At 43.8% G+C, this 24067-nt stretch overlaps 1 protein-coding gene across 6 annotated transcripts in view; it reads right to left on the bottom strand.

Annotated features, from left to right (window-relative positions):
• The window catches only part of LOC141128384 (ras and Rab interactor 3-like), a 66146-nt gene that overhangs the window by 23927 nt on the left and 18152 nt on the right, over window positions 1-24067 (bottom strand). For 2 of the 6 annotated variants that reach the window (XM_073615643.1, XM_073615642.1), the window contains exon 2: window positions 1982-2132. The exons of 2 other annotated variants lie outside the window; for them this stretch is intronic. The gene's annotated coding sequence lies outside the window, so the exon portion shown is untranslated. Of the gene's footprint in view, window positions 1-1981; window positions 2133-17822; window positions 18055-24067 lie in introns of those variants that run through there. 2 more of the 6 variants (XM_073615645.1, XM_073615646.1) reach the window with 2 other exon arrangements.

Below are 24067 nucleotides of genomic sequence, written 5' to 3'. Positions count from 1 at the left end.
ATGATTGGGCGTGTAGGTAACCATGGAGATGGGGTGTAGACAATGTGGAAGGGGAGTGAAGGGAGACGGGGAGTGGGCGGGGAGTGAGGAGGGGGGGGAAAGGAGATATGCAAATGAGTATGTTGTGGTAAGAGCATATATGTGTGTATAAGGATCGTGGGGTAAGGAGAAGGCGGTCTATATGAAGAGGAATGTTGTATTGATCATAGTGGATGGGAACAAAATATATATATATATATATATATATATATATATATATATATATATATATATACACGTAAACATATATGGGAAGGGAATACAAAAATGCAGAAAATTGTATATAATTAAATAGGTATATAATTATAGGGAGAGATTGGTGGTATATATGAGAAGAAATGACGCAATGATGGAAAAGGAATAAAACATGTGTAATTCCTACACTGTTCACCTGATTTGGATTTAAATACCCTCAAATTAAACCGGAAATCTGTAGTTAAAGCACATCTTGTTAGTTTCATTTCAAATCCATTGTGGTGGGGTATAGAGCCAAAAAGATTAGAATTGTGTCTATGTCCTAATATTTATGGACCTGACTGTAATGCTTTACATTTCTGCTGTAAGCAAAACAAAAGGAGATAAAAGTAATTATTCTGGCTGCATTGGTCACATAGTCATTGGTTGCATTTTTTGTTCCCCCCTTTACTTGTTCATAGATCAGGGATGGAGGTGTGTTATGTGACTGGTGCCCATCATTTTCTTATGACTGTCCTCTACAGGGTCAGAGAGTAATCTAGCCTTTCACCTACAATATCTAATGTGCATACACATTTGTAATTTTTAATATTTTAGCTGCTCTGTGCGGCCGGTTTGTGTCTGTGTGCTCCTCGGCCGTTGAGCTGGCGTTCTTACCTGTCTGTTCAGGAAGTGCGATGGGCGCTGGGTGCCCTCCCCCTCCCCTCCTTTTCATGCTGGTGACGTGGGTGATTGGGCGGGCGCACGCACCGCTAGTCTGCGCCATGTCTTTCAGCCCTGTGCGTGTGACGTCCTTTCGGGTGTCTTCCCGCACGTGTGGCTGATATGCCAGCTTCGCCGACACACGGGGAGTCACTCTGGGGTACGGCCGTGTTGTCTTTCCCCCTCTCAGTGTCTGGGGAGCGTGATGCTGAGGGGATACCGGTCGGGAATTCTGGGCTCACACCGCACTCCCCAACCACTCGGATTCCACACACATGCTAACACATCACCCACAGACCTCTGCTTTTCAGTCAGTGTGGTACACCATCAATCTTGGACCCTTTAGGTAAACCAACTATTTTTCACATGATATACATTTTTTTTTTTCATATTATAATTTTTTTTGTGTTTCTCACTTTGGGCATGGGCTACTCTTTGATACTTATTTTCATTTTCAGTCCCTGTTTTTTGACCAATGTTGTCATGGATACACACTATTTACCCCACTCATTTTATCACAGAAGCCCTGTCCACGTAAGGGGGATGGCGTGTGTGGTCCTGGACTTTCCCATTGGTTTCCCTTCTCAGCTCCCGGAACAGGCTTATTCTTGCAGACCCTCAGCATGTAGGCATTATTTGATCACATTACCGGCTGTATGTGAGTATTTCCTGGCATCGCCAATTTTTTCATAAACCTATCCCTCTACTCTCCCCATATGGGTGAATACACCAGATCAAATGGATCTTATATACTTTTTTATAGAACTTGGATACTTCCTGGCTCCTGATGAGTGGATATGAGTCCACGAAACGCGTCAAGCCCACCTTGATGCATCCAACACTTCATGACAATCTTTTATTGGTTTTTATGAGATTCCTCCATATGACTTGTCTGCCATGAGGGATTATGTTGTACTACCTCATCTGTTTATGCCAGGTTTTTGCATATATTTATTTGCTTTGTATTGTTATATATTGTTTAGGCCATATTGTTTGTTGCTATCGCTGATCATTGGTTCACCAATAAACATATTCATGTTTGTACCTTTGTGAATCTGATTGGTTCCACCATTTCACACCTCATTCAAAGTCACAACCTCCCCCTCTTTTTTCATGTTGGTAGGGATGGGGGCGTGAACTTTCCCTCACGTCCCATTCAAAGTCCCATTGTTCCCCCCTTTACTTGTACATTTCTGCTGTAAGCAAAACAAAAGGAGATGAAAGTCATTATTCTGGCTGCATTGGTCACATAGTCATTGGTTGCATTTTTTCATATTCAGTAAAAACAGGAATCTCATATTTACCTAATATCACAAAATTCTAAACCTGGTTAAAAAAGGAAAGGCTCGTGTAACACTGGGCAATGTTACTGAATTGTAGAACTTTCTTTGTCCACAAAAAGGTGTTGCCAATTATGCCTTGCCTGGCCACAACCGGTTTTGTACAGGTTGCACGGGAGCAGTCTGGGAGATGTAGTCTAGAAAAAGTATTTCAACCGTAGCCATCCCTGGGCTGCAACTACAAAGCCCATAAGCATCTGATAGCAGGAGGGGTGAGATAAAAGCAAAAGCCCAGGAAGGAGCTGAGCAGTTGGGGGAAGCATGCCAACCAGAGAAGAGAGAGAGCTGGGCTGTGCCAAGATTTGCCATGCCCAGGGAGAGAGCAGGTTGCTGTGCTGGATGCTGGAACCAGGAAGCGATCCAGAGAGGGACTTTAACAATGCCAGTGACCCGGGACATCTACATCCAGAATCGCTGTGAGAGTTGCCATCGCATTGGCTGCCTTCTGCAGTGCTGCTGAATAAGGGATCCCCCACCATACAGAGCACTTTCTACCACCAGAGGACTGCCTAGAGAGGAATTTGCTGACAGTGTTTTTGACCCATATTCCAGTGATAACCACCTGTTAACTCTTACCCCAGCTGCTCCCATGAGTGGGCTTGCTCCACTCTTCGCATATGCAGAAATACAGGAGTCTCATATCTACTGAGCCCGATCTGTATAATGTATACTGCTGTTTAACGCTACTCTTTGATTCATTGTCTTGTATACCCACCAACGGTTTTAAAGGGCCCCATCGTAGCCTGCAGATACTCTTTACAAAAGACTTGCCTAGATGCTCTATTCATTAGGGGAAGAACTGGTTTTGTATTACAGAGTTAAAATTTTAAGGCTTATGCCTAGCCCCTTTGTTTTAGAGCTCTCAAGTGACTTAGCCTGAACCAACACTTTGTAATCCTTTTAGGACACTTGCGGTACTTCTCATGTGTGGGGCTACCATTTACACTCCTTATATTACAGTGTACGCTGGGGTTTGACCCTAGATGTACCTTACTGGGGTATATTGTACCCTTTGCTGTTGTGTTTATCAAATGTAGCAGTACCCCGTAGGGGCTGCTGAGTATTATGGTTCCGTCTGTCACACTGCCCAGCCAGGCACAAAGTTCTTATTCACCCTCAGGTAGAAAACCAGTCCTTAAACTTTGTATTTTTATTGAGGGGAATAAACTTGGATGGGGATGGGATATCATGAGATGCCCAGGAAACAATTCAGGGACTTGAGACTATATACAGCTCCAGCATATACACCTCCTCTCTTCTCTCCAGCAGATCGCTTGCTTGCAGACTATCTCTCCTTAACACCTCCAGCACATCACTTGCTTTTACTTCCCGGACCAGCTAGCACCGATTTGCAGGCCTGACACTGGCTCAGCCAGGTCTAAAGTGAATGCCAGTCCCAGTGCCATCTATCCTCATGGCTACTGCCTCGAGTACCGCCTCTTCAGGCCCTGCCAGCCCTCCTGGCTACAGCTGCCTCTCTCCACTGCCTGTGCCACCACAGTCCACTCCACTGGCTCTGTACCCATCCCAGACTGCCATCTCGCAGTCCTCTCAGGCGTGCCTCCCCAGTCTTTTCCTAACTGTGTCACTCACCAATCCTCTTGGCTGTGACCTGTTGTTTCTCTCCTGGAGACTTTGCCTGGCAGTGCTCTCCCGCTGTCCTCTTGCTCCTGTGCCACCTTCTCCAGGCCACCTTCATGTGTCATGAGAAGGGTCCTGTCCGCACCTGAGCCCCAGGCCCAAGGTCACACCCCTCCAGACTGGGGAGCTCCCTCGAATGCCACAACAGCCTAGCACTCTATCTCCAGCTTCCACCCAAACAACTCCTCCCCAGCTGGGCTGACCCTGGGTATTTGAAGAGGCCTGCCCCTTAAATACCTGCCCCTAAAATGGGGATTGGTCAGGGCACCTCAGAACACACCAAGCAGCTCTACCCTCCTTTCCAGAAAACACTAGAACATTTTGGAAAGAAGTGGGAGGTCTTTGTGACACTGCCTGTGAGTCACCCAGCTCTGCTCTGAGTCACTCCCAACCCAGATCAAAACACACCCAGACTTGGCTGCCAGCCAAGCCTGGAAATTTACATACTCTCACAAAAAAAAATAACACTATACTTCTAGCACACTAGAGGGTACATTTATGTGTACTGATTTTTATGTACTAATCTGTTTCGTTATATTTTGTATCTTTAACCTGCCAATACAGTCCGATTATCTTTTTAAAGGATGGTGTTTATAATTCTTGTACATCTGCCAGGTGTTGCCCCACAAGGTATTCTGGTGGTGTCAGCAAGAGCGTAGGGCTAGACAAGAGAGCAGAGGATCTAAAGCTACCAGTGGCTCCTGCGGAGATAGCGCTACACTAGAAAAAAGTCCTAGCTGGGGTGTTATTCAGAGTGCTAAAAGTTTTGTGCCTACAGCCTAAAGTGATCCAGCCCTGGGTGACAGGACAGTTTTTTGATCGGTACAAAAAAGACCAAATAATAATAAGGACTGTATTTATCCAATAGCAACCTGTGGAAGGTCCAATGGATACATCCAAGGGGTGCTAGGCCTTCAAGAGTAAGAGTAGTAAAGGGAAAAAGACAGTCAAAGCGCTCACTCTGCTTACTGTGTTTCCTCAAAAATAAGACCGGGTCTTATAATAATTTTTGCTACAAAAAGCAAACTAGGACTTATTTTCAGGTAATGTTATTATTTATTTACGGTATGTACAAAAAAGTTCCTGTGTCCCCCGTCTTCTCTCACCTCTCTCCCTTTCTCCCTGTCAGCTCAGGAGTCAGCATTATGAAATTCTGTATTCCAAAAATAAACCTTAGTTAAAGTCCTTGTAAAATCATATAATCCATTCTGTAAAAAGATTATACAATTTGCAGTGTGTCTCCTTGTGTAACTATATTGTGGAAAACACCTTATTTACACTGCCGCTGGGCACTCACATGATCCGCCGGAGCTCTTCTTCCCCGCTCCGAATACTGCAGAAGGAAGGGCTGAGATCCCTGCAGATGTCAGCCTGCTCCAAGCACTCCAGAGGCTGGGGCTTCTGATGTTAGCCAGGAGGAGAAGAGAAGAGCTACGGCAGGTTATGTGAGCTGTAAATAAGGTATTTTCCATAATAAAGTTACACAAGTAGACACTGCACATTATATAATCTTTTTACAGAACGGATTACATAATTTTACAAGGACTTTAACTAGGGCTTATTTTCAGGGTAGGACTTATGTTACAGCCATCCCAGGAACTCACGCTAGGTCTTATTTTCATGGTAGGGCTTATTTTCAAGGAAAAACAGTAGGTGGTTCACATCCAACCAGGGCTACAGTCCAGGAACGTTATTCAGAGCTTAAAATAACAGAAGGCGAGCCAGACCATATTCATAAAGGAGTCCAAAACAGCTTTAACCACTTGGAGCCTTTTTTTCAATTTTCTGTTTACATGTTTTAAAAATCAGTTTAGGCCTTACTTAACCACCTCAATACTGGGCACTTTTGCCCCCCTCCTTCCCAGACCAGTTTTCAGCTTTCAGCACTCTCACAATTTCAATGACAATTGCGCGGTCATGCTATGCTGTACCCAAATTATATTTTTATCACTTTGTTCACACAAATAGAGCTTTCTTTTGGTGGTATTTATTTATGACTGTTTTTTATTTTTTGCGATATAAGCGAAAAAATTGCGGAAATTTGGAAAAAAACCCAATATTTTCTTCTTTCTATTTTAAAACAAATCCAATAAAATCAAATTTTGTCATAAATTTAAGCCAAAACGTATTCTGCTACATGTTTTTGGTAAAAAAAATCCTGTTAAGTGTATAATAATTGGTTCGTGTGATCACGGACATATGTGCGCAAATGATCATGTACAGATGTGCGCAGGTGACATATGTGTGCAGATAAACATTGGGACATGTGATTTTACTGGGACATATGTGGGGGACATGTGTTTTTACTATGTGGGGACATGTGTTTTGGGGACGTATTTTGGGGACATTGTGTGTTTACTTAGTGTTTGTTTTGTGTTTTTACATTGTGTGGGGTCACTAGACTGGTGATCAGTGAGTACAAAGCTGTAAAAAACAGCTCATACTCACTGATCACCAGCCGGCTGCAGCGATCCACTCTCCTCTCCTCACTGACAACTTCCGTGTGAGGAGAGCAGAGCAGATTGCCTAGCAACCGGCTCTGTGTTTACATCACATGTGATCAGGAGGGCCAATCGCAGAGCCCTCCTGCCGATCGGAGATGCGCCGTGTCCGGGTGACACGAGCGCATCGGGATCACGCTGATGCGCGGGCACGCACGCGCGCGATCCCACTCCTTCTGAGGGACGTTCCTGAACGTCCACCCAGAAGGAGAGAGCTCCCACCCGGCCGTTTATGTGCAGTGGCCGGGTGGGAAGTGGTTAAAACTCCCAAACATTATTTTCCGAAAGCAGACATACTAGAGAACAAAATTGGGGTAGTTCCACAATATTATACAATATTAGTGCAATTGTTTAGGAAACAAAAAATGTCAGTAGAAAATACACTAAAGTTAATTTTAGTGTACATAAACACAATAATGTACCCAGAGTTTTGGTAAAATATAAAAGATGAGGCTCTTCCAAGTAATTAGATACCCAGCATGTCATGTTTGTGCCTGTGAAGCAACAACAAACCTGTATCTCACTGCTGTGTGCGCAGTGATATGTAACATGTGTAGGGCAATTGCTGTTTAAGTAAGTGCCCCAAAACATGTATTTGTTTATGTATGTATCTGTATGTATGTGTATGTGGGGGTACTCTAAAATTCTGTTATTTTTTATGTGTCTCTTTAAATGTTTAAAACCTTATTATTGATTTATTTGTATAACTTTATTGCTATCACACAGGGGACCAAAAGCCCCCTATGTGATAGCATAAAGGGGACAGGCAATGTTAATTTTGGCAGCAAATTTCGATTTAGTTTTAGTCTAAGGCTTAATGTACACGGGACGTTTTACCATCTCTCCTGAACGACTCAACTTGACAGATAGTAACCGACGTTTAAAACCGCCTGTTGTGCCGGCGTTTACATGCCGCATTTGCATTTAGGAGCTTTTTTTTCTCAAATTGTCAAACACAGAAAACACCTGTAAATGAAACGCGGCTAAACGCGAGTTACCGCGTTTACACGCCTTTACAAGCTGTTACAATCGTTTGGCATTTAAAATGCCTCTGAACATCCATTCTGAACGCTTTTTTTGCGTTCCAAAAATGCTTCTAAACTCAGTTGCCTAGAAACTACTATAAATGACCCTGTGTACATGTACTGATAACATAGAGGAGAGTTCAGGGGCAGCTGAAAAAAACGCCCAACTGCTCCTAAACATCCCTTTACCAGCAGCAGCAGTTTACATGAGGCCTTAGGCCTCATGTACACTGAGGCTGTTAAACGGACATTCAGAGGCAGTTGGATGTTTTTTCAACTGCCCCTGAACTCATTCAATGTTATCCTATATGACCATGTACACAATTTCGTTTACAGTCGTTTTTAGGCAGTTGCGTTTAACAGCCTTTCTTTGAAGGCAAAAAAATTAGTTCAGACGCCAAAGATTTCCATGTTTCAGATGCCAAACGCGGCGGTTTTCCTTTATAAGCGTTTTTAAAGGTGCCCTATTTTTTTTACATTAAAGATCTCAAAAATGATGGCAAATGATGAAAAACCATTAAAAAAAATTTAAAAACTTGTAATTGCTTGCAATGATTCATAGACTATTTATATACCTCTAATGAGCCCTTGATCCAATCCAATACACCACTAGAATTGCTGTTATCCGAAGTATAATTGGAATTTGACCTATATGTTGTTAGATTTGAACAAGCAACTTGTTTCAGGTGGCGTGGCAAGTGGACAATCCACAACTTGTGGCAGGTGACGTGGCAAGTGACAATCCACAACATGCAGCAGGTGACGTGGCAAGTGACAATCCGCAACATGTGGCATGTGATGTGGCAAATGACAATCCGCAACTTGTGGCAAATGACAATCCGCAACTTGTGGCAGGTGATGTGGCAAATGACAATCCGCAACTTGTGGCAGGTGACGTAGCAAGGGGACAATCCGCAACCTGTGGCAGGTGACGTAGCAAGTGGACAATCCGCAACTTGTGGCAGGTAACGTGGTAAGTGGACAATCTGCAACTTGTGGCAGTTGACGTGGCAAATGACAATCCACAACGTGTGGCAGGTGATGTGGCAAGTGACAATCTGCAACATGCGGCAGGTGCTGTGGCAAGTGACAATCTGCAACATGTGGCAGGTGACGTGGCAAATGTCAATCCATAACTTGTGGCAAATGACAATCCGCAACTTGTGGCAGGTGTCATGGCAATTGGACAATGCACAACTTGTGGCTGGTGACGTGGCAAGTGGACAATCCACAACTTGTGGCAGGTGATGTGGCAAATGACAATCTGCAACTTGTGGCAGGTGATGTGGCAAGTGGACAGTCCACAATTTGTGGCAGGTGATGTGGCAAGTGGACAATCCACAACTTGTGGCAGGTGACGTGGCAATAGACAATCCGCAACTTGTGGCAGGTGACGTGGCAAGTGGACAATCCACAACTTGTGGCAGGTGATGTAGCAAGTGGACAATCCACAACTTGTGGCAGGTGACGTGGCAAATGACAATCCGCAACGTGTGGCATGTGACGTGGCGAGTGGACAATCCGCAACTTGTGGCAGGTGACGTGGCAAGTGACGTGGCAAGTGACACACTAGATACAAGTACACTGCTGCACTTAGCTGCTGCTACTCACTCTGGTCTCACAAAATGACTGAACTATTTAAATAATACTGTTTTTTGAGCTTGGGGGGGTCTTATGATGTTATCTTAACTAAACACTTCTAGACGCAAACGTGGCTAAACGGGCGTTTTAAACGCCGGTTTCAAGGTGTAAAAAAAAACCTTCAGAGGACTTTGCTTCAGCGTCCCGTGTACACAGAGCCTTCGTCTTAGGACTAAAATGGCATTTTAGTTTTAGTCCCATTTTAGTCTTCTGCAAGTGTTTTAGTTTTAGTATTTTACTGGAGATTTTAGTCGACTAAAACTCATTTTAGTCATCTAAAATCTAATGGGTGTAGTTAAATTGTGATGCATTATTTAAGCATTTCTCTACAATTTCCAAACTCATTATATACTACTGCTGGAGTGAAAAATCTAATATGTTATTATTGAGAGTATTAAGGTTTGAACAGACGGTGGTCTGAGGGAAGGCCTCAGGCCTGCTGTAATTGCAATGTACTACACAACTGTTACTGTACACACTCACACAGTCTGCTCTCTGCTCTGGACGCCTGGCGGCGCGGTCATCTCGTGAGTCGGGAGTGGGACAGACTCAGTCTTGTCGGAGGTCAGGACTCGGGAGGCATCATTACAATGCACAGTGCTGCTCTGCCTCTGGTCTCTCGCAGGGACTTTGATGTACGTTCATACAAAGTAGTAAGAGGACAAAAACCATTCAGAGAGGTTAGGCTGCTCCCAACAGACCAGGCTACCCTCTAGCAAAAAAAACATGCACTAATGGCAGGACCGTCAGACCAAAGGATAAGGGTCCAAATTCATTTATTAGTACTAATAAAACAGCCAATGCACTTCGGGGATCAGAAAAATCCTCCACCTTTAGGGCTACAACTAGGGATGAGCCGAACACCCCCCGGTTCGGTTCGCGGCAGAACATGCGAACGGGCCAAAAATTTGTGCGAACACACGAACACCATTAAAGTCTATGGGACTCGAACGTGAAAAATCTAAAGTGCTAATTTTAAAGTCTAATATACAAGGTATTGTCATAAAAAGTGTTTGGGGACCCGGGTCCTGCCCCCGGGGACATGTATCAATGCAAAAAAAAGTTTTAAAAATGTTCGTTTTTTTCGGGAGCAGTGATTTTAATATTGCTTAAAGTGAAACAATAAAAGTGAAATATTCCTTTAAATATCGTGCCTGGAGGGTGACTATAGTATGCCTGTAAAGTGGCGCATTTTTCCCCTGTTTAGAACAGTCCCTGCACAAAATGACATTTCTAAAGGCATAAAAGTAATTCAAAACTGCTTGCGACTGTAATGTAATGTTGCCCCCGCCCATTACCAGGCCCTTTGGGTCTGGTATGGATAATAAGGCCCTATATACTCTGAACAGCAGCAGTATACAGGCGGTCCCCGGGTTACAAACATGATAGGGACTGTAGGTTTGTTCTTAAGTTGAATCTGTTTGTAATTTGGAACAGGTACATTTTGTAAGTGTAGCTCCAGCCAAAAAATCTATTTTTAAGCTTTTTGGACAACATAGGGAAGGGTTATCATCACCCCTGTAACATTTGTTTTACTGTCTGTGCCCCTGTTCAGAAGATTTCACCTCACTTTATGTCCTAATGACAATTGGATTTTGAAAATTTGGGGTTATTAGGGAAACAAGGATTGGTGATAAAGCATCAGTAGAGACACCTTTTTCCCATATTAACTCTTACAGGAGATAATTTCCCTTCCTAGGGGTAGATTTCCTCTCACTTTCTGTTGTCTTCCTCCGTTTTTAAGTAGGAGTCATTTGTAAGTCGGATGTTTGAAAATAGGGGATCACCTGTATATACTATACGGCCTGCCCTATACACTCTGTGGAAAATTGGACCTTAGGTGTTGGTGGTACCAGAACACTGTAAGCCCTCACAGTTACTCTTGGAGGGTGCTGGAACGGGCCCTGCTGTGAAATATTATATCAAGAATTGTAATTACGCGCCCCTGTTAAACAGGGGCATAAAAATTGGGCCTTAGGCGGTGGTGGTGGTGGCACAACACTGTAAAGCCTCACAGATACTTTTGTTGAGCACAGGAACAGGCCCTGCTGTAAAATATTAGCTCAAAAATTGTAATTACGCGCCCCACAGGGGCATAAAAATTGGGCCTTAGGCGGTGGTGGTGGTGGTGGCACAACACTGTAAAGCCTCACAGATACTTTTGTTGAGCACAGGAACAGGCCCTGCTGTGAAATATTAGATCAAAAATTGTAGTTACACGCCCCTGTTAAACAGGGGCAGAAAAATTGGGCCTTCGGCAGTGGTGGTGGTGCCCTGGACCGAAAATATTCCTAGAAGCTATCGTCATGAAGATTGAGGAGGAATTGGGCTAGCATTCCTTGTATCCCACATTGCCTTTACTTTTTATCATCTCTTTTATTGTACCAGTATCTGATAATTGACTTTTTATCAATAAAATCATCTGGTTTGACCTGCACTATTGGAGTCCTCCTTCCCCCTTTTTTATATGGTTGTCCTTTGGAGCCTATGTGGGAGTACTTTCGGAGAGGATCGCTTGGTTGCAGAGCACCTGTGGAATCCATGGACCGAGAGCTGGGGACACCATATCGGACCCATCCTCCTACGTCCAGTACCTGAGCAGCATCTGATCCATACTCCATAGGATCTCAAGCCTGTATGACCCCTTTGTCATATAACATATAGGGTCCACCACAGCTGGTAAGAGTATTTATTTACCTCTGAAGTGTCACTGATAATGACTGCAGACAAGCATTTCAATACTCCCATGTAATTGAAGACACCCCTACGGGAAGAACGCATTACTTCACATCCCTGTGGACTTCACGTTACACACACCTATTGTGTTGCACACAGTCTTGTTTACTTCTGTTTGGTTTTAGTACTTTGGCACATTACATTTTTTTCTAGTTCACCACATCTAGGATACACCTCAATTTCCCTAACAGCGCCACACTGTCACTTTATTATTCATTAGGAATAGGATAGTCACTCAGCATAATAGGATAGTCACTGAGCATATGCCGTCTTCAAGGGATCCCACATCCATAGAAAAAAATCAATCGGTTACATCAGCTTCAGGTGCTTGGTAGCTGGTGATCCAAGACTGATTCATTTTTATAAATGTGAGCTGATCAACAGAGTCTGTGGACAGGTGCACACTGTGATCAGTTACAAAGCCTCCAGCAGCACTGTATGTGCGTTCAGAAAGAACGCTAAATGCAGGACAGGCCAGTAGCTCAATTGCATATTGAGCAAGCGCTGGTCATTGGTCCATTGTCAAGAACCAGTTATCCAGTGGATGTTCTCCTCCCAGCCACGTACAACTCCATGGGTTTCTGGGGACTGCAAATGATCCCTTGAAGACTGCTGCTGATGCTGAGTGTTATCCTCCACCTCCATGCTGACACAATCCTCCTCCTCTTCTTCTTCCTGTGTGATCGGCGGGCCTGCAGGAATACTAGTATCTGGATAAAGGGGGCCTTGAGAGATAAGGAAGTACTCCTCTTCCTCCCGCTGTTCTGCCTCAAGTGCCCTGTCCATTATTCCATGAAGCGTGTGCTCCAACAGGAAGAAAAGAAGAACAGTATCACTGATGTATGCACTGTCACTGCTCACCATCCTCGCGGCCTCCTCAAATGGTGACAGGACAGTGCATGCATCCTTGATCAGTATCCACTGGCATGGCGAAAAAAAGCCAAGTTCCCCTGACCCTGCCCTGGTGCCATACTCTCACAGGTACTCATTGATGGCCCTCTGCTGCATGTGCAGCCGCTGCAACATTGCCAACGTTGAGTTCCACCTGGTGGGCATGTCACAAATGAGGCGGTTCTTGGGCAGGTTGCATTCTGTTTGAATGTCAGCCAGCCTAGCACTGGTATTATATGACCGGCGGAAATTACCACAGACTTTCCTGGCCTGCCTCAGAAGATCCTGTAAGCCAGGGTACCTGCTCAAGAACCGCTGCACCACCAAATTCAGGACGTGAGCCAAACAGGGAACATGGGTCAAGTGTCCCTGTCGGAGGGCGGAGAGGAGGTTGGTGCCATTGTCGCATACAACCATTCCTGGCTGAAGCTGGCATGGCCTCAACCACCTCTGAGCCTGCCCCTGCAGAGCTGACAGAATCTCTGCCCCAGTGTGGCTCCCTTGAACACCTACGGAGCACCGCTGGTTCAGAGGAGAAATCTGCAGAGGAAGAGGTCATAGAGGAAGAAAAAGAGGAGGAGGTGGGGGAGAGAGCTGTGGCAGAATCACCACTAGCATTTTGGAGGCGTGGTGGCGGAACAAGCTCAAACCATACTGAACCCTGTCCTGCATCCTTCCCAGCTGCCAGCAGAGTTACCCAGTGCGCCGTGAAAGAAAGGTAAGGTCCCTGTCCATGCCTGCGGGACCATGAGTCAGCAGTAATATGTACCTTACTGCTGACCGCCCTGTCCAACGAGGCCAAGACATTGCCTTCCACATGCTGGTAGAGAGCCGGAATGGCCTTCTGTGAAAAGAAATGGCGTATGGGAACCTGCCACTGAGGTACCGCACATTCCACAAATTCACGAAAGGGGGCAGAGTCTACCAGCTAAAAAGGCAGCAGTTGCAGTGCTAGCAATTTGGCCAAGCTAGCATTCAGACGCTAAGCATGTGGATGGCTAGGACCGAATTTCTTTTGACGGTTTAGCAACTGGGGTAGGGAAATTTGCCTGCTAAAATCTGATGTTGGTGTACTGCTAGCAGATTGGCCACAAGTAATTGGGACACCTATTTCTATACCTTCATTCCTCTCAGTGCAGGTTTCTGAGAGGACTGGAGGTATAGTGGGGTTGGAGATCCCAGCTGATGAGGACCAAGGAGAGGTCCGCCTTGTTCATTGATGTGGGTCTTTTAAGTGCTGTTGCCAATGGACTGCATGGGAGGTTGTCCTATGTCTGGTCAAGCATGTGGTGCCCGTGCTTTGGCCATGCTTGATATGCTTCAGACATATGTTGCAAACAGCAACGGTGCGATCTACTGCACATGTGTCAAAAAATGCCCACACCAAAGAACTTTTCAAAATATGTGGGGAGTCAGCAGCGCCCTGCACCTGCTTAGCTCTGTGGTGTGATGCAATAGGGTGGCTGCCCTTAAGCTGCCCCCTGGAGGGCATCCTGCCTCGTTGGAGATGTGCTGCCTCCTCCTCTCTTCTATCAGGCACCCAAGTAGAGTCAGTGACCTCATCATCCCCTCCCTCCTCGTCACTGGAGCAAACTTGGCAGTATGGAAAAAAAAGAGGGACCCTAAGGTCAATGCTGCACTAAATAATTAGTAAATAAATATAAGTGTAAAGCAGCCAGCACCCAAAGTTCAATACCAAAAAACTTTCAAATAGAATAAATAACGCAGTAAGTGCAGCGCTAAAAAATGTGAATTATGATATCAATTAAGATAAATTATTTATAAAATACTCAAACAATGGTGTATACAATAATAAGTGAAATTAAAGAATACAGAAATTTAAACCACATAAAAAAGAAAAAATTACCAAAAAAGAAGACAAAACTAAAGCAATGTCCCATAGTGATCAATGAAAAAATCCATAAATGAATATGCCTCCACAGGAGTGAATTGCAGGAAACAAAAGCTGTGACACCAATCTTCCAAATGCAAAACCAGCGTGTATTCAGGTCAACACCCAAAAGTGAGGTAGCTTGCTTACCAAAAAAACATGACTGCTGCTAGCAGTCTCTCCCAGCACAGGGAATTTGGAAGTCTCCCCAGAACTTATAATCCTCCAGATCAGCCATTCTTTCTATTATTGGTCAGAAATAGAAAATAGAGACTTCCATAGTGCAGTATATCAATTCAGTCTTGTTTATTAAAACAAAAGTTTGCACTTACAAAAACGATGTATCATCATAAGCAGTTGTGTCTCGTGTAAAGCTGCAGTGTCTCTATTCGCTTCTCCCTATTCCCAAAGCATTCGTCTCACCACCGTCGCGGAAGGCTGGCGTGATGACATCACCGTCCGAGGCTCCACCCTGCACGTTTCCTCACAAATGGACGTCTTCTGGGGATTGGCCGAATGGATGTGTTATCACTACGGAGGTGTATATATACCCACAGCGCCATTTTGACTACTGGCAACCGGGGCAATGTCATAAACAAAAAAGGTAGTGACTCCATCTTAAGTGTTGGCTACTAATAGGAATAGGGGAATAGGGACAATAGATAACATCGCCATCTAATGGCGAAATACAAAACCAAAATAAAGGTGGATATCAAACACAAAGGGAGGGGGAAGCGTTGGGATTTTAATAGTGACACCGTCAGCTCAATGTAAACGTGACTACAATGATATAAGTTACTAGAATAGTATTAGTAAGCTCATGATGTACCAGATTTTGATAATCATACATAAAATTATATATAAAAATAGGAAATATATTTAAAAATATATAAAAAAATTTAATTAATCGAAAAAAAACATATATAAAAAATGATAAAAATAGTTGAGGGCAAATTTAGGAATTATTTATAAAACAATTTATATCCCAAGCTACTTTGGGGCCAAAGAGTACAAAACTTCTCATATTAAAAATCCATCTGGTCTCAAGTCTTGAGATAGATCTAACCATGTGGGCGGATAGTATCAATGGCCAAAAACAATGTTCCTTTTAACTGTCGATCGTGGTATTTATCATAATGCCTAGATAAATTGTGTTTTTTAAAACCACGTTTAATATTACCTACATGTTCAGCTAAATGTACATGTAACTCTCTTAGTATGGCCTATATATTGTTTTGAACATGGGCATTGGATTATATAAACAAATTTTGTAGTACAAGTTATGAATGACTCAATATCATCAATTTTGTTTGTTACCGTAGATTGGAAGGTCTCACACTTCCTCCCTTTGAACCCATTAATCTCACAGATACTACATCTCCGGCATGGAAAAAACCTTTCATTGACTGGAAAAAGGATAATGTTTTAGGAGGGTCTATGACATTAGGGGAAATGTTATGTCTCAAAGAAAGGGCGCCCCTAAATATTATAGCTGGTTGTTCCAGAATGACAGGGCCGAGAACTCTATCATTTTGTAGCACGCTCCAATGTTTCTTGAAAATTTTCTTTATAGAAAAATGCTGATTGGAGTACCGAGTAATCATTGACCACCCAAACTTATCTGGTGCCATACTGTTATCTCTCCTCCCTTTGAGCATATTGCCCCTATCCATAGCCGAAACATTGGCAATGGTCTCATCAATATCTCTTTCCTGATATCCCTTCCTCAGAAATCTCTGTTTTAAAATTGTTGCCTGTTGATAAAAATCAGAGACTTCAGTACAGTTCCACCTAATATGCTGGAACTGCCCCTTGGGGACAGCAGCTAGCCATGATTTGTGATGGCAACTGGTCAGGGGGATAAGGGCATTGCGGTGCGTCTCCTTAAAGTAAGTACTGGTAATGAGGTGACCATCTTTGACCATAATGTTTAAGTCTAAAAAATGGATATGTGTCTGACTTGCCTCATGTTGCAAAGAAATGCCCCTATCATTCTGATTCAATTTCACAAAAAAAGCTTCAAGGGAGGGAAAGTCCCCCTCCCATATGACCAGTACGTCATCAATGTATCTTTTCCATAGCTGCAACTCTCTCGGTGGGTTTATCTATACATTCCTGTTCCCAACGAGCCATGAATAAGTTTGCTAAGCTAGAGGCAAACTTAGCCCCCATTGCTACACCACATGTTTGTATACACACACATACATTTACACATAAGTATAAAATTATACCCGCGCTGAAACAAAGCTGTGCTATTCATAACACAATGTATGTGAACAGGGAGGATTTAAAGCACTAGTAAAAAGGCTTGATTTAAATCAACTCGATTTAAATCATAATTTCTAAAGAGCAACTGTCATCTCTGTCCCGTCGCGACTCCTCCTCTGACCCGCTGTTGACTCACTGACAGTCCCATTCACTTTAATGGGATGGCTGGTGACGCGGCAGTGACACAAAGTGAGGGATGTGGTAGCAGCAGGTGAGTGGATGCCCACTAACAGGCACTGCCATGATGGATCTGAAATGACAGGTACTCTTTAAATGTAAGGACTTATTCTTGCTGGTAGTTAGAATCTTTAATATTTGTAAACAAAATGGAGGTTTCCCATTGAGAATAATAAGCTGTCAGGTTAGTATAACAGCGATATTAGAACCGATTCAATCATACAGTTTGTAGTGTACATAGATTTGCAAAACAATGGGATAAAGGAATATTCCTGAACTTTGTTTCATCTCATGGTTACTGTGACATTGTGTGAATGCATCAATGCAGTGCATGTTATCTCAGCTTGCAGAGCTTGGATTCATTGAATGAGTTTACCAAAAATTTAAATATTGCAAAATATACAGCCTCATGCTACAATACTAAGCTCCATTTCATGCTGAATATACTAAATGATCAATGTATCTTAAATAGAAAACTATCTTTAGATAGATGTTTACTCAAAAAGCATTTTATTAAAATAAATTTTAAAAAAATCAAAAAAAATGTTTTAAATCCAAAAAAATCTGATTTAAATAACATTTTTTTTTTTTAAATCATTGATTTATATCCGCCCTGCATGTGAATGACATGCGATTAACTGTAAAGTGCAAGTTTGCAATGATACAATGTGCAATAATCAGCTATAAACATATGTGCAATGTTAAATCACATTTATAATGCAAAAAAGTTAAAATTGAATAAAAAAATAGTGAAAAAAAGAAAAAAAGTTCATACGTGGCTGATATTCAACAGAAGAGGTGGAGTGTTGATCAAATGCTCGGGGGGGTCACAAAGCGCTTTGTTGGATCAATGATCCACTGAAGAGGTGTCTGAGCGTCTCTCCCCAGAAGCCTCTGTTGGTATACACCAGGAGTTGATCAGACCCTGAAGTTTAGATTGCATATCTTAAACACCCCGACGCTGAGACTAAGAGACAAAGGTCTATTTGCAAAGCTACAGTGCTGCATACAGAAGCTAGCAGAGTTCAAACTGTACAAACAAGCCAAATACTTCCTTATGTTACGTACACATGCTCTGTGCATGCACAATCGCTTTATGGACCTGTAAGGAAGTATTTGGCTTGTTTGTACTGGAGACACAGTCTCAGTTTGAACTCTGCTAGCTTGTGTATGCAGCACTGTAGCATTGCAAATAAACTGCTCAAGAGAGACAATATCACACTATTTGGAGTCCTTTGTCTCTTTGCATATATTAAACACCCCGACGCTGATCTAAACTAAAGGGTCTGATCAACTCCTGGGGTATACCAACAGAGGCTTCTGGGGAGAGGCGCACAGACACTTCTTCAGTGGATCATTGATCCAACAAAACGCTTTGTGCCTAGGGATGGGCCGCAACGGACCCATGTTTGGCACGCACCAGAACTTTCGAACACCACAAAAGTTCGGACCCAAATAACGAACCCCATTAAAGTCAATGGGACCCGAACGTCAAAAATCAAGTGTCCATTTTGAAGGCTTATATGCAAGCAATTGGGCATACAATGGTTATAGGGGTCCGGGTCCTGCCCTGTGGGACATGTATCAATAAAAATAAAGTTTATAAAACATCAGTTTTAAATGAGCAGTGATCTTTTGATTTTTAAAGTGAAAGCATAAAAATGAAAAATTCCTTCCAATATAGTGCCTGGGGGGTCCCCTTAGTCTACCTGTAAAGTGGCAGATCTGTACCATGTCTAGAATCTGCTGCAGCAATAATTGCATTTATAAAACCAAAGAAAATGACATTTTCCCTGCAAGCTGCCTTTATTTTGCTCATCAACAGCTGGGGAGCCAGTGTGTATAATGATGCCACAATGTAGTGCACTGGAACAAGATTATAGATTTTTTGGATACCATCTAGTGTCACTTTGACTTTGGATAGAAGTAATAGGTGCGTAAAAATTGGTCTTTGGGTGTCGTGGCACCTTCCCTATAACCCTATAGAGGTAATCTTGATGAAAGCAAGAATTGGCCTTGCTGTAAAAAAAAAAAAAATTGCAATGATATGCACCTGCCAAACAGGTGCTGAAAAATTGGTCTTTGGGTGTTAATTGTGCCCATGAAACCTATACCAAAAACATTCTTCCAGATGAAATGATTGAACACCCTCAAAGTTAGGCAGCCTCGAAGTCCTGCAGAGATTCCACATCCTAAAAAGACTTAATCAGTGACATCGGCATCAGGGGCTTCCTAGCTGGTAATCCAGGACTGATTCACTTTTATAAAAGTCAAACGGTCCACGGACTCTGTGGACAGACGCGTTCTATGATCAGTATCGAAACCTCCTGCAGCACTGAATGCCCATTCTGAAAGCACGCTGGATGCAGGGCAGCCCAACAACTCAATAGCATACTGGGCAAGTTCTGGCCAGTGGTCTATTCTCATGACCCAGTAAGTCAGTGGATCATCAGCTGGAAAGCTCTTCATCTCTGTTTTGGCCCCGAGGATGTGATGCAGACGCTGCCTATGGGATGTGGAAGCTGACAGCCCTGGGCGGTGAGGACAAAAAAAATTCCGAAATGCCTTACTTAGGCAGACGCCTTCTCCAACGCTCCTCTCTTGACCAACAGAAGACTCAAAACTACGTTTTCCACGAAACTGTAACCTACTGGAGTCAGGAAAAACATCCAATAAAATCCTCTTTAACGAGTCCTCAAGAGATTTTATCTTCTGCACTCTGTGGGGACGGGATGATTTCTTTGACCTTCCCCTTATAACGGTGGTCAAGGAGGGTTGTCAACCAGTAATCATCCTTCTCCTTTATGCCATGTATTCTTGGGTTCTTTTGCAGGCTTTGAAGCATGAGGTTGCCCATGCTCTTCAAATTTGTCGGGGCTTGAGAAGCAAACTCTTTGGGGTCACTCAGGATGACAGCATCTGGAACTTCCTCCTCCCAGCCACGTACTACTCCCAAGGGTCCTGGGGTTGGAAAGCCATCGCTTACAGATTGACGCATGTCCATTTCTTCGAAGCCTTATGAAAGTGCCATTACGCACGCAAAATTATATGGCATTAAACTGGCAGTAACACATACAAAATGATATGGCGTTAAACTGGCAATAACGCACGCAAAACTATATGGAGTTAAACTGGCAGTAACGCACACAGAAGTAAATGGCATTAAACTGGCAGTAACGCACACAAAACTATATGGCATTAAACTGGCAGTAACGCCCACAAAACAATATGGTGTAAAATTGGCAGTAATGCACACAGAAGCAGGGCCGGTACAAGGGGTGGGCGGAAGGGCCGGATGCCCTGGGCGGAGCAATTTATTGTAGGAAGGGGGGTGCAGTCAGTGGCGTTGTTAGGAGGGTACGGTCCACACCTGGGTTACACCCGCTAGAGGGATGACACCATCCTGACTCTCCTGAGGGTGAGGAAAGCCCTGGCATTTTTTTTTGCAGCTGACCCCGCTGGAACAACACCTCCAGCGCCGCGACTGTGCCTGGTGTGTGTCCTTCGTTCTCCAAGTTCTTCCTCCTACTTCCCTGCTGAGCCAGTGAGCCTGTCACATCTCACAGACAATGATGTCACACACTATCTCTGCCCTCATCTCCTCTCCAGCTGCCGCCCAGAAGTGTGAGTACAGTACAGGCATCCTGATAGCATGCGAGAGGGTGTCCACCGCCGCTCCCGAGCCCGAGCCTGAGGTGAGGTGTGATAGGTGGAGGGGTAGGGGAGTTGCCATGGTGCCGGCACGCCACCTGAGAGCTGGTGTGGGACAGTGGGAGGATTCAGTGTCTGGCGCCCTCTGTGCTGTGCTAGTCTGATAACAAAGGGGGGGTGCAAGGTGGTCTGCTAGACACAGCTTTATAATATATATATATATATATATATATATATATATATATATATATATATATATATATATATAAGACAGACACCACTCACTATATTATATTAGCTGACTAAGCCACCCCCACCCAGAAGCTGGTCTGATGATGCTCACGATGATGATGATGGGGGGCATGAGGCATGCTATGTAAGTTACTCTGCACACTGCACAGTGTCACTCCAGAGTTCTAATATGCCCTGCTCCACCCCAGCCTGCCATGTGCCACCCAGCCTGCTCTGTGCCACCCCAACCTGCACTGTGCCACCCCAGCCTGCCCTATACCACCCCAACTTGCCCTGTGTCACCCTAACCTGCCTTATACCACCCCAGCCTCCCCTGTACCACCCCCACCTGCCCTGTACCACTCCAACCTGCCATATACCACCCAGCCTGCCCTGTGCCACCCCAACCTGCCCTCTGCCACCCTAACTTGCCCTATACCACCCCAACCTGCCCTATGCCACCCCAATACCGCCTTAACCTGCCCTGTACCACCTTAACCTGTCATATACCACCCCAACCTGCCACTATACCACCCTATTTTTCCCTAACTGCCACTATACCACCCTATACTATAATATACAGGGGCTGGTTTGGGGTGCGCCCCGTGACCGTGCGCTACCTGAATGGTGCTGGGCAGCCTAGACAGGGGGGGTGACACCATGTTTTACCGCACCAGGTGACACCAACCCTAGTGACGCCACTGGGTCCAGTGCATGTTCACCTTACAGATTTTCTGTAAGGTGAACTTACACTTTAACCATTTGCCGACCTGCCGTAGTACATATACTGCGACAGGGCTGCAGTATTGTAGTGTTGTATTGTTTTAAGTGTTTTCTGGTTTTAAAAAGACACTGCCTCTTTCTTTATACCTGGGGGGGGGGCCCAGTTTGCCATCTTTGCCCTGGGCACCAGATGGCCTTGTCCCAGCACTGCACAGAAGTAAATGGCATTAAACTGGAAGTAACGCACACAAAACGATATGGGGTTAAACTGGCAGTAACGCACATAGAAGTAAATGGCGTTAAACTGGCAGTAACGCACAAAACTATATGGCGTTAAACTGGCAGTAATACAATCAAACAGACAGTGTTCAACCGTCGCTACACTGACGCTATCTGAACTGTCCCTACTCTAGCTATACACTAATGTAAAGATTACTGACACGGTCTTACTACATTACACTGAAACTATCAATGCGGTCCCTACTCTAGCTGCACACTATGCAAAGCTGAATGATGGTCCTCCTCACTACACTCACACTATCCCTAGACTGACACTAAACTAATATTCTACACTGACAATTGAAGCAAAATAGCAGAGTATAGCACACTAACTAATAGCACTGAACAGAGCCCTGTTCGATCTCTCTCCACGAGGAAATCACACTGAAAATGGCTGCCATTGAAAGAATACTTTTATACTGTGGTGCGGGAATGAGCCATGATTGCATACAGTTATGATGACAGTGTCCAATCATGACTCTGACAGTGCTCTGTGCCCTGATTGGCTGAAGCTTTCACTGCTTCAGCCAATCAGGGCTTGCAATGCACTGTTCAGCAGAACTTATGCTTGGGCCGAGACTGTTCGCCCATCCCTATTTGTGACCCCCTGAGTAAGGGAGGTCGCTGGCTTTCTGGTAAGCCTTTACTTTAACTATGGGTATCACGCTGCTAAGCATTTGATCAACGCTCCACCTCTTCTCTAGGGGATCTCTTCTGTTAAATATCAGTATTTTTTTTGTTTTGACCAGGGCTTTTTTTGCAGGGGGAACTTGCTGGAACTCAGTTCCACCACCTCTGGCTCAGACCCTTGAGGGGGCCTGCTCACCACAATCACTTGTAAACACAGAAGTCCCGTTTCTGTGTTTATAAGTGACAGCTCTGCACTCTGTGTGTAACCCCCGCTGAACTCTGCACTCTGTATGTAATGCAATCCTGGTATTTAATGCCCCTTTAAGACCCTCCTACTGTTCTCGAAATTCGACTGACCACACCCACTATTTGATGTGATTTGGAGGGTATGTGTGGAGGGAGGAGTTTTGGGGGGTCGTGGTTGAGTTCCAGCACCTATTGTTTGAGAAAAAAAAGCCCTGGTTTTCACTATTTCTTTTTTATTCAATTGTAACTTTTTTGCAATATAAATGTGATCTAACATTGCACATATGTTATAGCTGATTATTTTAAAAATGTATCACTGCACACTTTACAGTTAATCACGTCATTCACATGCATTGTGTTATTATGAATTGCACAGCTCTGTTCTAGCAATGTACTTTACATTTTGGATACATGTACACATGCATAGAAATGCAGCTTCAGAAATATTATATTAGATGGTAAATGATGGTGTGTAATAGGTTCATTATTATCAGATGCTACATGGTCAGTACATACCATTATACAGTACATATAACTAAAATAAATACATAGGAGATAAAACAAAAATTAAATGAAATCTATCAATACACAAATGTCTAAAAACTAGGTCTCACAGGTTAAAAAAATATTAGAAACAACTATCTTGCAAATGATACAATAAAACTCTTAAAGCAGTTGTAAACCGCTGGAGTTTTTTTTTTTATTTATTTTTTTTATACCCTGCGAGGTAAAGGCATAATGTGTTAGTATGCATCGCGTACTAGCACATTATGTTAAACTTACCTTAAAACTAAGCCCTCCCGTGCTGCGATCTCAGAGCTGCAGTGGGCTCCTATCTTCACCCACCTTGCTTCCGGGTTCACGGTCTCCAGCTCTGTGACTGGCCGGAGCCGCAATGACGTCACTCCCGAACATGCGTGCAGGAGTCGCCGATTACGGCACAGGGCTCAGAAGGAACAGCATGGCCAGCCATTCCTTCAGAGTGCATGCACCAGTGACGTCACTGGCTACATGTAATGTAAATATCTCCTAAACGGTGCCCGTTTAGGAGATATTTACACTACCTATAGGTAAGCCTTGTTACTTCCACTTTAATCTAGCAACCATCAAGGAAAAAAAAGAAAATAAAAATAGTAGTGTGTCTAAAACTGAAAAGATACAAGCTTAAAATGCTGTACTTAGAGAAAGAAAAATATTATATTTTGCAACCTCTGTGAGGTTAAGGCCTCATGCACACTGCATGTTTTTACAGATGCTGTT

Source organism: Aquarana catesbeiana, linkage group LG02 (assembly GCF_042186555.1).
Source record: "Aquarana catesbeiana isolate 2022-GZ linkage group LG02, ASM4218655v1, whole genome shotgun sequence".
In the NCBI taxonomy this organism is placed as follows: Eukaryota; Metazoa; Chordata; class Amphibia; order Anura; family Ranidae; genus Aquarana; species Aquarana catesbeiana.
The sequence above is the reverse complement of the archived record's forward strand: the minus strand, read 5'-3'. Positions and strand labels throughout refer to the sequence as shown.